Raw genomic sequence first — 15723 nt, forward strand, 5'->3', positions numbered from 1 at the left:
TTAACCTCAGTATCTGTCTCCTCACCTGGATGAGGCTAATAGTATCCACTTGGCATGTTGGATAGAAGAATTAGTGGCAGTCTATAAAGTACCTATTACTGGAACCCACAGCATGGACTCCATAGTAGTTATTAATCTTTGTCATTCTTTATGTATCAAGAGGGACTCCACAGCAACTTCTGTAAATAGAATCACCAAGATGTAATCATTTAAACCCAAGACCAGAGGCACCAAATAAATATTAATATTTACAGCTTCAGCATTGAAAACCTAACCTGAAGTAGACAAACATCATGGATCCAAACACCCAGGAGAAATTGCCTAAAATCTTCACCTCTCTCGTCCTGTAGCTCACCAGGTTCTGGTCGGTTCCCAGGGCCAGCCTCACCTGGGGGGGCGGGGGGCGGCCCTTGGGCAGCCAGGTCAAGTCCAGGCCCTCTGGGCCCATTCAGGACGGGTTTGAGTGTTGGTTCAAAGTCTCCCCAGAGTATACCTCATTCCACACATACCACAGAGTTCAGCCTGGAATCCTCCCCTAGCCTCCCAAGAGCTCTTCAGATTGGGTGTGGCCTGGGTTAACCACCTTGAGAAGATCTAGATGTGAAAGAGCTCTGCTGGGAAGGAGAGAAGAAACAAAGCATCATTCCAAGGCCCTCAGAGTTTCCTGGCCCCAGGTTAAGCCTTGCACCAAGGAGGCTAGTCAAGTTCAAAAGCGCCTTTCAGCCTTCATGCAAACTTCTTTCAGGGAAGGAAAAAGCCATAAGACACACAGCTTCCAGCCAGGGCCTGTGACCACAACATCCAGGGCTTTTAGCCTGAGGATGGAAGCCCAGAGGAAATGCAGGCAGAGGGAATAGAGAGTAAACAAAGTGGACACCCCTTGGAAGCCCAGCCACATGGAGGATATCCCTGAAGAAGAGCGAGGAGGGTCAGACAGGGTGTCTGTCCTGCCTGGGATCCGCTGAGGCAAAAGGAGGGCCTCAGAAGCTTCAGACAGCCTCATTCTTTCAACGTGTGAAAGTCAATGCGCGACACTGAAGCTGATGCTTTGAGGGTGAAATTGAAAGACATATAATCCTGAAGTGTGGTTTTGTCAGAATAGAATAAAAACTGTCACTAGAAAAAGAAAATTGCTCATGAAAGGGCATGAGCCTTTCCTGCCTACTCAGAAGAGTGAAAGAAAATGCATCTGCTCAGCTGCTGAACTTTGCTTGAAGAGCAAAGAAAAATCTATGAACCAGGAGAACTAGCGGTACCTCCGTGCAGGGTAAGGATTCGTGGTCAAATTAAAACTTCATTTTGAAGAAATTGTTGTTAAAGTCCCTAGACATGAAATTATTATAATTAGGTAATAGCTCCTGAACTTAAATCTCTCATCAAACTGAGAGTGGAGAAAAGGTAGCTACACTGGACCTCATTAAAACTAAATGAATAAATACCAGCTTCCAGAAGAATGCCAACGAGAAAAAAATGCCAAAGAGAAAAAAATGCAGTGAGTGTAAGCTCAGGAAGGGGCAGAGGCAAAACAATGGAGCAGAAGGAACTCTAAATTGGGTGCCAGGAAACCTGGGTTTGTGTCCTGCTGGCAACTGTATGACTTTGGACAAATGGCTCAAGCCAGTGTGTTTTTTTTTGTTTTTTGTTTGCGTTACGCGGGCCTCTCACTGTTGTGGCCTCTCCCGTTGCGGAGCACAGGCTCCGGACGCGCAGGCTCAGCGGCCACGGCTCACGGGCCCAGCCGCTCCGCGGCATGTGGGATCTTCCCGGACCAGGGCACGAACCCGTGTCCCCGGCATCGGCAGGCGGACTCTCAACCACTGCGCCACCAGGGAAGCCCAAGCCAGTGTTTCTTAAACTATAGCATAATTATTCAGAATCCTCTGGAGGGCTGGTTAAAATGCTGGACCCCACCCCAGAGTTAACATGCAGATTGCTGGGCCCCATACCCAGAGTTTCAGGTTCCCTGGGTATATGGAGCCTGCAAATTTGCATTGCTAACAGGTTCCCAGGGGAGGCTGATGCTTCTGGTCCTAGGACCACACCTTTGGATCCACTAGGCCTATCGATTTCCATATCAATAAAATGACAATGGAAACCAGGTGATCTCTAAGCTCTCCTCCAGTTCTAAAATTCTATGAGATGAACAACCTGGGAAAGCAAGAACAGTAGCAAAAGATTTACCCTGCAATAGTAGGAACAGTTCTGCTTGCTGCCTGAACTTTCAGGGAGGTATCAAGAGGAACGTACTCTGATTCAGTTGATCTACTGAAGACCCAACAGCAGGACAGAACCCTGAGCAACACATCCTGTGTGGCAGCAGCAGTGCTGGCTCATCGGTTTCTCCCCTTATATTTATTAATACATATTTATATTAACTTATTAATAAATATGTATCTCTTATAACCAGAATGTTTATGTAAAAGTATGTAAAATTGACATAGCTAAGGACTAATTGAGCAAACTTGATAGAAATATGTATTTTTATTCATATTTATAATTAGTTGAGTTTATTTATATGCATACATGTATGTATAATTAAACCTATATATATGTCTCAGAAAAACTTATATAACTTTATATCTAATACTCATATGCTAACTCTTCTATGATGTCTCCCCTGATCCCTCACAATCAGTTTCATGTAGTAACAACTCTTGCTTTCAGATGAGAAACTTATCTAATATATATGTATATTTAATTACTCTTACGGTTAAAAAAATGACTTTAGAGTGAAGCTGCCCTAAGTTTGCATTTTGGCTCCACCGTTTGGTAGCTAAGAGAAGTTGGGTAATTTACTCAACCCCTCTGAACTTCAGTTTCCCTGCAGGGAAAATGGGGGCAAAAAATACTTACCTCATAGGGTCATGTGAGAATTACATGAGTTAATGTATAATAAAGCACCACATTTATAAAGTGGTAGCTATTATTATAAAACAATGTGCTACTCTTTTCATTAAAATGTTAAATAAATTACGTATGGAGCTTTAATACATATTAAATTAACATAAGCAGTCTCTAACTTAAAAAATTAGGTCTCTGCTTCCAAGGTTAACTTCAAAAATAATGTGGGGCCTGTCAGATGGCTCCCAGGAGGGGAAATGTTGATAAATGTGGTAACCTAACAAGCAATGACCAAGACCTAAGGGAAACAGTATCATTTTATGAATTTGCTAGTTGGTCTTTCCTGTTAGATCTTTAGCCATGACTTAGAGACAATGATTCATGTTTGAAATGGTCTTTTTGGCCAATGTCTCTGACCTTAACTACTTTGGAGTCTCTTACCACCACTTTCCACTGCCTATGTGCTATTTCCACACACAGCCTCTTCCATATTATCACCTGGACATAAGTGCTTGCCATCATCCAGTCACATTAACAGATACTGCAATGCTTTGGATTCACCTACTGTGAGCAAAATATGCATAAAGATCCAGGCTTTGCCTTGAGCTGAAGTTTTTGCCTAAGGTCTTCAATTTTACATTTGGTCTATAATTAATTATGTTTATTAAATTGTCAAGCATTTGGAGAACCACTCATGGACAAAGCTCTGGGCTGAGCGCTGAGGAGGGCTACGTTTGGGGAAAAATATAATCTTAGAGTCTAACAGGAGAAATAGTATCTAGATGCACGTAACTATCACAGGTAGAGAGTAGAATGTAATGAGTATCACAAAGGATGGCTCCAAACTAAGACATCAAGTTCAGAAGACAAAATCTCTCCCTACTAGGAGAGGTCTAGGAAGGCAGGACAATGAGCAGTTTTAAAGTTTTGAATTTCTCTAAAACAGCATGAGTTGAAAGAGGAAACTGCAGGATGAGGCAATGATATTTACAAAGATATTGACATATAAAGGTGGGATTTCTTTTGGCCACAAGTAACATAGGAAATGTAAAGGAATGGACAATCAATAGTTAACATTGACTCACATTTGCTGAACGCCTGCCGTGTGCTTTATGTACTTTCATCCATTATTTTATCTGATCTTCATAACAACCTTATGGAGTAACTATTAACCGAAACCAACACACTTTCCCATCCCTGGAAACAATAATAGGAACAGGCAAAAATAGTTTAGCTATTTGTTCCTGAAATACTTACTCCTGGAAGATAAGACTGTGAAGCACATAAAGTAGCTCACGTCAAGACTCTTGCCTCCTGGCCCCCACCAATCCAAAGCTACTGTCATAAACTGCCCAATCCCAACATCTCCTGCCTTTTAAGACCTGCCTTAAAGTCATGCAGCCCAGGACCTAAAGCCCTATAAAAACCCTCTTTTGACTTCCCCCTTCTGAGACACTATATTCTTTGCCAAGTGAGGATCTTTCCTTAACTGCAGTAAGTCTAATAAACTTAGCTGTGCTTGAGCAACAGATATTTTTTAGTTGTCTTTTGAAGACAACTACTAATATTACCACTGATATTGAGGACATACTAATATTATATCCCCACTTTACAGATGAGGAAACTGAGGCACAGGAAGGTGAACAAACTTGTTCAGTGTTTCAACAGTCAGTGGCAGGGCTGGGACTGAAACCTAGATTTTCTGATCCTTAAGTCCAAGCTCTTAACCAGACAGTGGCAAGTTGGGGAGTCTGAATATTTTTGGTACTCAAAGGGATGTTCAAAGGCCCCTCCTCCCAAAGCCTTCTTGACTCCTGCCTTCTACAACAGGAGGAACTTCCTGAGGAACTCCCTCTATAACATCACTAGCAAGGGGCCAGGGGGTTTCTGTTTCAACATTTCTAGATAACGGGTCCTTGTTGACTCAGAAGACAGCCCCTTGCATGATTCAACTGAACTAATCATTCTCTAGCTCTAGGCTTTTACAAAAGAAAAGAAGTCCACTTATTAGGAGCATGGACCCACCCCGTATTCCTTCACCCCTGGCCCAAGAGTAGAAGATGATCCAGGGTCTTTCTCCTTGGAATGGTGTTGGCTTGTGGTGTCATGATTTTAGACCATCTAAACCATGGTTCAGCTTAGCAGTCCCCTTGATTTTCATCCTGGGATATCCAGGGAAACAGAGCTGGGCCTTCAGACATCCCTTGATGCTACCAACCACAGCACTTCCAATTAGTTCCCAGGTCTCAGATGTTTGTGCTGAATTTCCAGACTTCTGTTCATTAGAGCACAGCCAGCTTCTCAGTGATCCTTTTCCCCAAAGCTGTTACTTCAGAAGTAGGGAGCACCAGCTAAGGAGGCATGCAGGAGACAACTCACTGAGTTATAACTCAGTAATAACTGAGTTATTTCCTCCTGAAACTCAGGCAGAGGATGCAGGGTCTAACTTCTATCTGACTACTTCTTTTTTTTTATTTAATGAACAAGAAGAGCCTTCTGGCTGAGTCGTGCTCACTGGTACAAAGTTAACTTTGTGATCACTTCTGAGACAAAATATAATTAGAAATTCCTTGGCTTCTACTTTTCCAAAGGGATATACATACACAGAAGAAAATGATCATACATAAGACAATATCTCATTTGTCTTTTTTCATTCTAACCTCAAGTTTAGAAAATTACCCATAGAATTTCAAGAAGAATTCACGACTTCAAAGATACTAGCTTAGCTCTGAAATTCACATAAACCATAAACTTGAGCATCAAGTCTTCCACCAAAATCATTAATTTTTTAAAAAGAGGGTGAGAGCAATGACAGTTTCCTGGAACACATCTCTCTCAGCTTCCTGAAATGAAATTCACCCAGGCTCAGTGAGTTGAGCTCAGTTTCGGAAACTACACTCTTATTACCTCCTCCCGAGTCTTGTGCTTCAGTTTCCTTAATAATTCTTAACTAGAATTGCTTTTCCTTTCTGAGAAATTGATATCTCCCTCCTCCATACACATATAGCAATTTATTCATACTTCTATCCTAGCACTTACTCCTGTCCTGGGCCATAGTTCATTATAAGCAGCTTAAATTCAGGGACCATTTTTTCTGCCCTTTCAGTACCTATCACTCTGTGGATAGGAGCCCCAACACTGTTTGTTGAGTCGCTGAGTGCAGCTAATGAAAAAGACATTTTGAAAGAGTAGTTCAGGATGATTAATCTGGCTGTGGCACGAGGGAGACTTGGGAAAGTGTGGAGAATAGAAGTAAGAGCATCACTTAAAGAGTGATGATGATATCTTAGTGTGAGATTAGAAGGGCCTGAATTAGGTGAGTGGCAACAGGAATGGAAGTAAAGGACCACTATGAGAGAAAACTCGGGAGAGAAAAGGCATGGTTGACAAGTGATTGAATCCATGGGGTGAATGAGCAGGCCCAGGATAACTAGCTGATGACCAAAAATTCATGCTTCCTTAGAATATCATCAAGAAGTGACTGCCCCTCCAGGGACTACATTTCCGCATTCCCCTTGCACCTAGGTGGAGCTCTCCACCCCCCTTGCACCTAGGTGGGGCCACACAACTAGCTTTTGCCATTGAAATGTGAAAGGAAGTAATGTATGTCGCTTCCAGATCAAAGTGGTTAAAAAGTGGGTGAGAGGGGGCGCTGGAGGGGGAGAGGGGGCTCCCTGGCCTGGGATGGTCCTGGCACCCTCGCACCTGCCCCTGGAGTGGCCACCCTCCCGCTTCTCTCCCCAACCCCCTCCACGGGTGCCCGCCCTTGCCCAGCACCACAGGTCTGTTCAGCCCTCTGGGTCTCCTCTCCAGCCACCGCCCCACATCTCCCAGGAGCCAGGCTGGTTCCAGAAATGCCCTTACAGCAGTAGCCATGTGTCTGACAGGGTCTTGGAGCTCTGGCCACGTGACAGGCCTGTGCCTCTGAGGAAGGAGAGCCGAGTTCAGGACACTGGTCCACCAGAGACGTCCTGGCTTCACATAATATCAAACGGTGGAAGTTCTCCCAGAGATCTCCATCTCAACGCTAAGATCCAGCTCCACTCAATGACCAGCAAGCGACAGTACTGGACACCCCATGCCAAACAACTAACAAGACAGGAACACAAGCCCACCCATTAACAGAGAGGCTTCCTAAAATCATAATAAGGTCACAGACACCCCAAAACACAACCCCGGACATGGTCATGCCCACCAGAAAGACAAGATCCAGCCTAATCCACCAGAACACAGGCACCAGTCCCCTCCACCAGGAAGCTTACACAACCCACTGAACCAACCTTACCCACTGGGGGCAGGCACCAGAAACGATGGGAACTACGAACCTGCAGCCTGCTAAAAGGAGACCCCAGACACAGTAAGTTAAGTGAAATGAGAAGACAGAGAAACACACAGCAGATGAAGGAGCAAGGTAAAAACCCACCAGACCAAACAAATGAAGAGGAAATAGGCAGTCTACCTGAAAAAGAATTCAGAGTAATGATAGTAAGGATGATCCAAAATCTTGGAAATAGAATGGAGAATATACAAGAAACGTTTAACAAGGACCTAGAAGAACTAAAGAGCAAACAAACAATGATGAACAACACAACAAATGAAATTAAAAATTCTCTAGAAGGAATCACTAGGAGAATAACTGAGGCAGAAGAACGAATAAGTGACTTGGAAGATAAAATAGTGGAAATAACTACCACAGAGCAGAATAAATAAAAAAGAATGAAAAGAATTGAGGGCAGTCTCAGAGACCTCTGGGACAACATTAAACACACCAACATTCCAATTATAGGGGTTCCAGAAGAAGAAGAGAAAAAGAAAGGGATGGAGAAAATATCTGAAGAGATTATAGTTGAAAACTTCCCTAACATGGGAAAGGAAATAGCCAATCAAGTCCAGGAAGCACAGAGAGTCCCATACAGGATAAATCCAAGGAGAAACATGCCAAGACACATATTAATGAAACTATCAAAAATTAACTACAAAGAAAAAATATTAAAAGCAGCAAGGGAAAAACAACAAATAACATACAAAGGAATCCCCATAAGGTTAACAGTTGATCTTTCTGCAGAAACTGTGCAAGCCAGAAGGGAGTGGCAGGACATATTTAAAGTGATGAAAGGGAAAAACCTACAACCAAGATTACTCTACCCTGCAAGGATCTCATTCAGATTCGATGGAGAAATTAAAAACTTTACAGACAAGGAAAAGTTAAGAGAATACAGCACCATCAAACCAGCTTTACAACAAATGCTAAAGGATCTTCTCTAGGCAAGAAACACAAGAGAAGGAAAAGACCTACAATAACAAACCCAAAACAATTAAGAAAATGGTAATAGGAACATACATATCAATAACTACCTTAAATGTAAACAGATTACATGCTCGAACCAAAAGACATAGGCTGGCTGAATGGCTACAAAAACAAGAGCCATATATATGCTGTCTACAAGAGACCCACTTCACACTGAGGGACACATACAGACTGAAAGTGAGGGGAGGGAAAAGATAGTCCATGAAAATGGAAATCAAAAGAAAGCTGGGGTAGCAATTCTCATATAAGAAAAAATAGGCTTTAAAATAGAGACGATTACAAGAGACAAAGAAAGACACTACATAATGATCCAAGAAGAAGATATAACAATTGTAAATATTTATGCACCCAACATAGGAGCACCTCAATACATAAGGCAAATGTTAACAGCCATAAAAAGGGAAATCAACAGTAACACAATCATAGTAGGGGACTTTAACATCCCACTGTCACCAATGGACAGATCATCCAAAATGAAAATAAATAAGGAAACACAAGCTTTAAATGATACATTAAACAAAATGGACTTAATTGATATTTATAGGACATTCCATCCAAAAACAACAGAATACACTTTCTCCTCAAGTGCTCATGGAACATTCTCCAGGATAGATCATATCTTGGGTCACAAATCAAGCCTTGGTAAATTTAAGAAAATTGAAATCATATCAAGTATCTTTTCCGACTGCAACGCTATGAGACTAGATATCAATTACAGGAAAAAATCTGTAAAAAATACAAACACATGGAGGCTAAACAATACACTACTTAATAACAAAGAGATCACTGAAGAAATCAAAGAGGAAATCAAAAAATACCTAGAAACAAACGACAATGAAAACACAATGATCCAAAACCCATGGATGCAGCAAAAGCAGTTCTAAGAGGGAAGTTTATAGCAATACAATCCTACCTCAAGAAACAAGAAACATATAAACAATGTAACCTTACACCTAAAGCAATTAGAGAAAGAAGAATTTAAAAACTCCACAAGTTAGCAGAAGGAAAGAAATAAAAAAGATCAGATCACAAATAAATGAAAAAGAAATGAAGGAAACGATAGCATAGATCAATAAAACTAAAAGCTGGTTCTTTGAGAAGATAAACAAAATTGATAAACCATTAGCTATACACATCAAGAAAAAAACGGAGAAGACTCAAATCAATAGAATTAGAAATGAAAAAGAAGACGCAATAAATGACTGCAGAAATACAAAGAATCATAAGGGGTTACTACAAGCAACTATATGACAATAAAATGGACAACCTGGAAGAAATGGACAAATTATTAGAAAAGCACAACCTTCCAAGACTGAACCAGGAGAAATAGAAAATATAAACAGACCAATCACAAGCACTGAAATTGAGACTGTGATTAAAAATCTTCCAACAAACAAAAACATAGGACCAGATGGCTTCACAGGCGAATTCTATCAAACATTTAGAGAAGGGCTAACAACTATCCTTCTCAAACTCTTCCAAATTATAGCAGAGGGAAGAACACTCCCAAACTCATTCTACAAGGCCAACATCACCCTGATACTAAAACCACAAAGATGTCACAAGGAAAGAAAGCTACAGGCCAATATAACTGATGAACACAGATGCAAAAGTCCTCAACAAAATACTAGCAAACAGAATCCAACAGCACATTAAAAGGATCATACACCATGATCAAGTGGGGTTTATCCCAGGAATGCAAGGATTCTTCAATATGCGCAAATCAATCAATGTGATACACCATATTAACAAGTTGAAGGAGAAAAACCATATGATCATCTCAATAGATGCAGAAAAAGATTTTGACAAAATTCAACTCCAATTTATGATAAAAACCCTCCAGAAAGCAGGCACAGAGGGAACATAGCTCAACATAATAAAGGCTATATATGACAAACCCACAGTCAACATCATTGAGACAATGGTGAAAAACTGAAAACATTTCCTCTAAGATCAGGAACAAGACAAGGTTGTCCACTCACACCACTATTATTCAACAGAGTTTTGGAAGTCCTAGCCATGGCAATCAGAGAAGAAAAAGAAATCAAAGGAATCCAAATCAGAAAAGAAGAAGTAAAACTGTCACTGTTTGCAGATGACATAATACTATACATAGAGAAACCTAAAGATGCTACCAGAACACTACTAGAGCTAATCAATGAATTTGGTAAAGTAGCAGGATACAAAATTAATACACGGAAATCTCTTGCATTCCTATACACTAATAATGAAAAATCTGGAAGAGAAATTAAGGAAACACTCCCATTTACCACTGAAACCAAAAGAATAAAATACCTAGGAATAAACCTACCTAAGGAGACAAAAGACCTGTATGCAGAAAACTATAAGACACTGATGAAAGAAATGAAAGATGATACAAACAGATGGAGAGATATACCATGTTCTTAGATTGGAAGAATCAACATTATGAAAATGACTATACTACCAAAAGCAATCTACAGATTCAATGCAATCGCTATCAAACTACCATGGCATTTTTCACAGGACTAGAACAAAAAGTTCCACAATTTGTATGGAAATGCAAAAGACCCCGTATAGCCAAAGCAATCTTGAGAAAGAAAAATGCAGCTGGAGGAATCAGGCTCCCTGACTTTAGACTATACTACAAAGCTACAGTAATCAAGACAGTATGGTATTGGCACAAAAACAGAATATAGTTCAATGGAACAGGATAGAAAGCCCAGAGATAAACCCAGGCAACTAGGGTTACCGTATTTTTGATAAAGGAGGCAAGAATATACGATGGAGAAAAGACAGCCTCTTCAATAAACTGTGCTGGGAAAGCTGGACAGCTATATGTAAAAGAATGAAATTAGAACACTCCCTAACACCATACACAAAAATAAACTCAAAGTGGATTAAAGACCTAAATGTAAGGCCAGACACTATAAATCTCTTAGAGGAAAACATAGGCAGAACACTCTATGACATAAATCACAGCAAGATCCTTTTTGACCCACCTCCTAGAGAAATGTAACTAAAAACAAACAAACAAAAAAACCAAATGGGACGTAATTAAACTTAAAAGCTTTTGCACAGCAAAGGAAAACATAAACAAGATGAAAAGACAACCCTCAGAATGGGAGAAAATATTTGCAAATGAAGCAACTGACAAAGGATCAATCTCCAAAATTTACAAGCAACTCTTGCAGCTCAATATCAAAAAACAAGCAACCCAATCTAAAAATGGGCAGAAGACCCAAACAGACATTTTTCCAAAGAAGGTATACAGATTGCCAACAAACACACGAAAAGATGCTCAACATCACTAATCATTAGAGAAATGAAAATCAAAACTACAGTGAGGTATCACCTCACAGCAGTCAGAATGGCCATCATCAAAAAATCTACAAACAATAAATGCTGGAGAGGGTGTGGAGAAAAAGGAACCCTCTTGCACTCTTGGTGGGAATGTAAATTGATACAGCCACTAGGGAGAAGAGTATGGAGGTTCCTTAAAAAACTAAAAATAGAACTACCATATGACCCAGCAATCCCACTACTGGGCATATACCCTGAGAAAACCATAATTCAAAAAGAGTCATGTACCACAATGTTCATTGCAGCTCTATTTACAATAGCCAGGACATGGAATCAACCTAAGCGTCCATCAACAGATGTATGGATAAAGAAGATGTGGCACATATATACAATGGAATATTACTCAGCCATAAAGAGAAATGAAATTGAGTTATTTGTAGTGAGGTGGATGGACCTAGAGTCTGTCATCCAGAGTGAAGTAAGTCAGAAAGACAAAAACAAATACCATATGCTTACACATATATATGGAATCAAAAAAAAAAGATTCTGATGAACCTAGAGGCAGGACAGGAATAAAGACGCAGATGTAGAGAATGGACTTGAGGACACGGGGAGGGGGAAGTGTAAGCTGGGACTAAGTGAGAGAGTGGCATGGACGTATATACACTACCACATGTAAAATAGATAGCTAGTGGGAAGCAGCCACATAGCACAGGGAGATCAGCTCGGTGCTTTGTGACCACCTAGAGGGGTGGGAGGGAGACGCAAGAGGGAAGAGATATGGGGATATATGTATATGTATAGCTGATTCACTTTGTTGTAAATCAGAAACTAACACACCATTGTAAGGCAATTATACTCCAATAAAGATGTTAGAAAAAAAAAGTGGGTGAAAAATCCCCATGATTTTTTGTCTCATCTGTCACCCGGAAGGAGAGAATTCCAAGGTCCTGGAGGAGACTGGAGATAATTTGGAAGACGCCTGTGTCCTTGAGTAACCACACTGAAGGCTGCCTAGTAACTGAGAACACTGATATTGTACTTTACGTGAGTGAGACGTGAATTGCTATTGTGTTTAGTTTATCTGTTACAGCAGCTAGTGTTATCTTAATTAAAATATAAAGGGGCAAGAAAAGCCATGGATGCTTTTGGGTCCCTCGTGGCGTCCAGTACTTTGGAGAATGGTGGCACTGTCTTAATATAATGAGGGGTAACAAGAGGAGAACCATTAAAGAGGGGAATTTGAATACACAGCTGAATGATATAATGATGCGAGGAAGATGCCAGAAACTGGAAGTTAGAAGGCTCAGCCCAAGACTAAGTTGCTCTGCTTAAAAAATATGTCCTTAAACAAATTCCTTAACTTTTCAGCCTCAATTTCCTCAACCAGAGTTTAATATATGAAGGCAAGTCTTATAAACAATAAATAGCTATTCCAATGTAAAAGGGTATTATTTTAATCTAACCACCCCCTTTTAAAATGACAGGGGAACTTATGGATCATCTGAGTGAGACAAATGCTAAATCTCATATAGCAATTACTATAAATGGGCACTGTGTTAACTCATATCATCTTCATGACATAGATATTATTATTATCATCACTAATTTATAGGTGAAAAAATTGAAACACAGATGGGTTAAGTAATTTTCTCAAGGTCACACCACTAATAAGTGGAAAGTAGGGATCAAACCCAGGCAGTCTGCTTTCCAAATCTGTGCTCTTTACCACCATGAAAAGATATCGTCTCTAGGTACAGCTTCTTCATTTCAGATGTGGAAACGTAGGTCATGTCACACAGGTGGTTATGCACTAAATATAGACTACAGTGACAGAGAAGGCAATTTTCTCCCCAGGAAAATTCTAGTTTCTCATAAAAGGCTGTTTCTGCAGAAAATCATTGAGCTGAGAATGCATAAATTACTAAAGAAACCTAACCAGACATTTGAGCAGAATTTATGTTGGTAGGAGAAAAAGCAAAATGAGCTTTACCCTTGCTGTATCTTTCAAATATAAAACAGGAGGGATAAGCAGATGGATTTATTTAAATTTTTTCCAGGCAAACTTTTCCTGTGGTTCTAAGACATATCAAGGTCCTGAGGGAAGTGAACTCCAGTCCCTTGAACTCTTTCCAATCTGGACCAGAAAAATGGCCCCAGGGTGACCAAGAGGCCAGATCGAGCTCAACTCTCCTTCTGGAAGCTTTTAGCCAAGGTAAACCAAGTATAAGGAGCTGCTAGGAGAGCACACAACATGCCTCCTCCTTCTTGATTTCCTGAGATGCTCATCCCTGAGGAACCTGAATGTCCAAGCAGAGCCCCTGACAGGTGAGTGATGCCAACTGAAACTCTCTCTGGACAAAGCCACCTGTAAATAAGACTCTGTCCTCCAGATGCCATCTGAAGCCACCACATGAAAGAGTGGCCTCTCCTCATGTGAGACCCTTCACACTTGCTTACATTCAGGTCAGAGAAAATCTCATGTATCAGGGCCAACATGGTTCTCCCCTGGAACCAGTAGGATCCACATGGCTTTCTCATTCCTACTGACCCTGTTTGTGGAATGTCATCATTCTCTTACGACACAAGTGGAACATCTTAGATGAATTTCCAGATGGCTAGTCTGCCTCTTTCTATTTCCCACACTGAGAGAAACACAGGTCTATTGATTGCTACAGACCTGCGCAGACACTTTTGAGTATGTTTGTCATCTTTATATGGACTGTTTACCTCTGACCATTCGTTGGCATTGATTAATTCAAGAAGACTCAAAAATCAAAAAACATTGACAAAGATCTTTATTATGAAATGTGAAATGATAAGATAAAATCAAGAAGAAAAAAATCATTCAAAAAAGAGAAGAGAGTTAAGTAGGGACATTGGGAATCTATGATGAAGAGGAGACCAATTGCTGCACAGATTTTTCCTCCTTTCCCAATGCCAGGGGTCTAGAGATACAGATAACACCTGCCCCTGCATCACAGGCTATTGCAGAACGGAAGGGAGAACTGGACTTTGGACTACGCCACTTAACAAAGCCTCTCCTATATCTTACCTAATTGGGTCCCCCAACAACGCATTTTATAGGAAACTGGGGTCAAATTATTTAAATGATTTGCTCTAAGTCACAGAGTTCTAAACAGAATGTGTCTACAGATTCCAACCCCAGGCTCTTTGTCCCACACCACATTCTCTCTTGCATCACCAAGTGAATTTGTGGGAAAAAAAACACTGTTTCTGCCATCAGCTATATGATCAAGGATGAATTACAACTTCTTTAGGGCCTCAGTGTCTTCACTTGGAAAATGAGGTTACACTAGAAATGGATGATCTACAGTTCTGAAAGCTCATGAATCCAGACATCTGTCCTCCATCAAGTTTAACAAAACAGTATTTTTTAAATTGCCAGTTATAGTTAGTGGATCATGAAATTAATTTAGTGGGTAGCCACCATTACCTTTTTTTTTTAAGTGACAGAACAAAAAAGGTTTGAATAGAATAAGGAAGGGTAAGATAGGAAAAAATGTCAGCATGCATCCCATGAAGTAAGGGTGAACACTGTTTTGTAAAACTGGGTGTGTGCACTGAGTCATAATATAAAATTTATTTCTTACTATAAGACACAGTCAAAAATGATTGAAACTCAGGTTTAAATTATAGAGTCATATGACACATTACAGCAGAGTTTTACTGTATTCGAAAAATACGTATACACTTGCTCGGGGGGAGGAGGGGTGTTGTTATTTTGTTTGTTTGTTTTTGTGATTCATTTGGCTCTGGTTTGACTTTCTCTTCCTTTTTTGTTATCTTTTCCCCCAACCAGGAGTTCTCATCCCCTCCTTCACTTTCTCATTTGCTTTGGGGAGGTTTCTGGCTGCTGCCAGAAAGGGGAGTTCTGAAGGAAGAGAAAGCAATGAGGTGTTAAATGGCATTGCATGTTCTGCAAAGCTCATGACATGTGGTTTCCTGAAGGGGGAAGCACAAATGACAAAGAAAGTCTAGTTGGAAGGAGACTGAGGCCCTAGAGATTCTGAACAATAGTGTTGTAGTCTAGGAGGGAGGGGGGCTATAATTAATATATCTCTGTCTCTTCCATCTTCTCCTTGTAGGAGGGTGATTAACATAAATGGGTTCCAACTCTTCAAATAAGGGTCTCTCATAAGGGGCCTATGCTGAGAGAAGTGGGGATTGTTTCTGCTTTCCCAAGGCTGGCAGCCTAAGAGAAAATTGTTTAAATTCATATAGGGAATGGAAGTTTGGGGAGGAAATTGAGGACTTGGTCTTCCAGTCTG

This window comes from Monodon monoceros, unplaced genomic scaffold, assembly GCF_005190385.1.
Source record: "Monodon monoceros isolate NGI ecotype Baffin Bay Population unplaced genomic scaffold, NGI_Narwhal_1 Super_Scaffold_21, whole genome shotgun sequence".
Taxonomy (NCBI): domain Eukaryota; kingdom Metazoa; phylum Chordata; class Mammalia; order Artiodactyla; family Monodontidae; genus Monodon; species Monodon monoceros.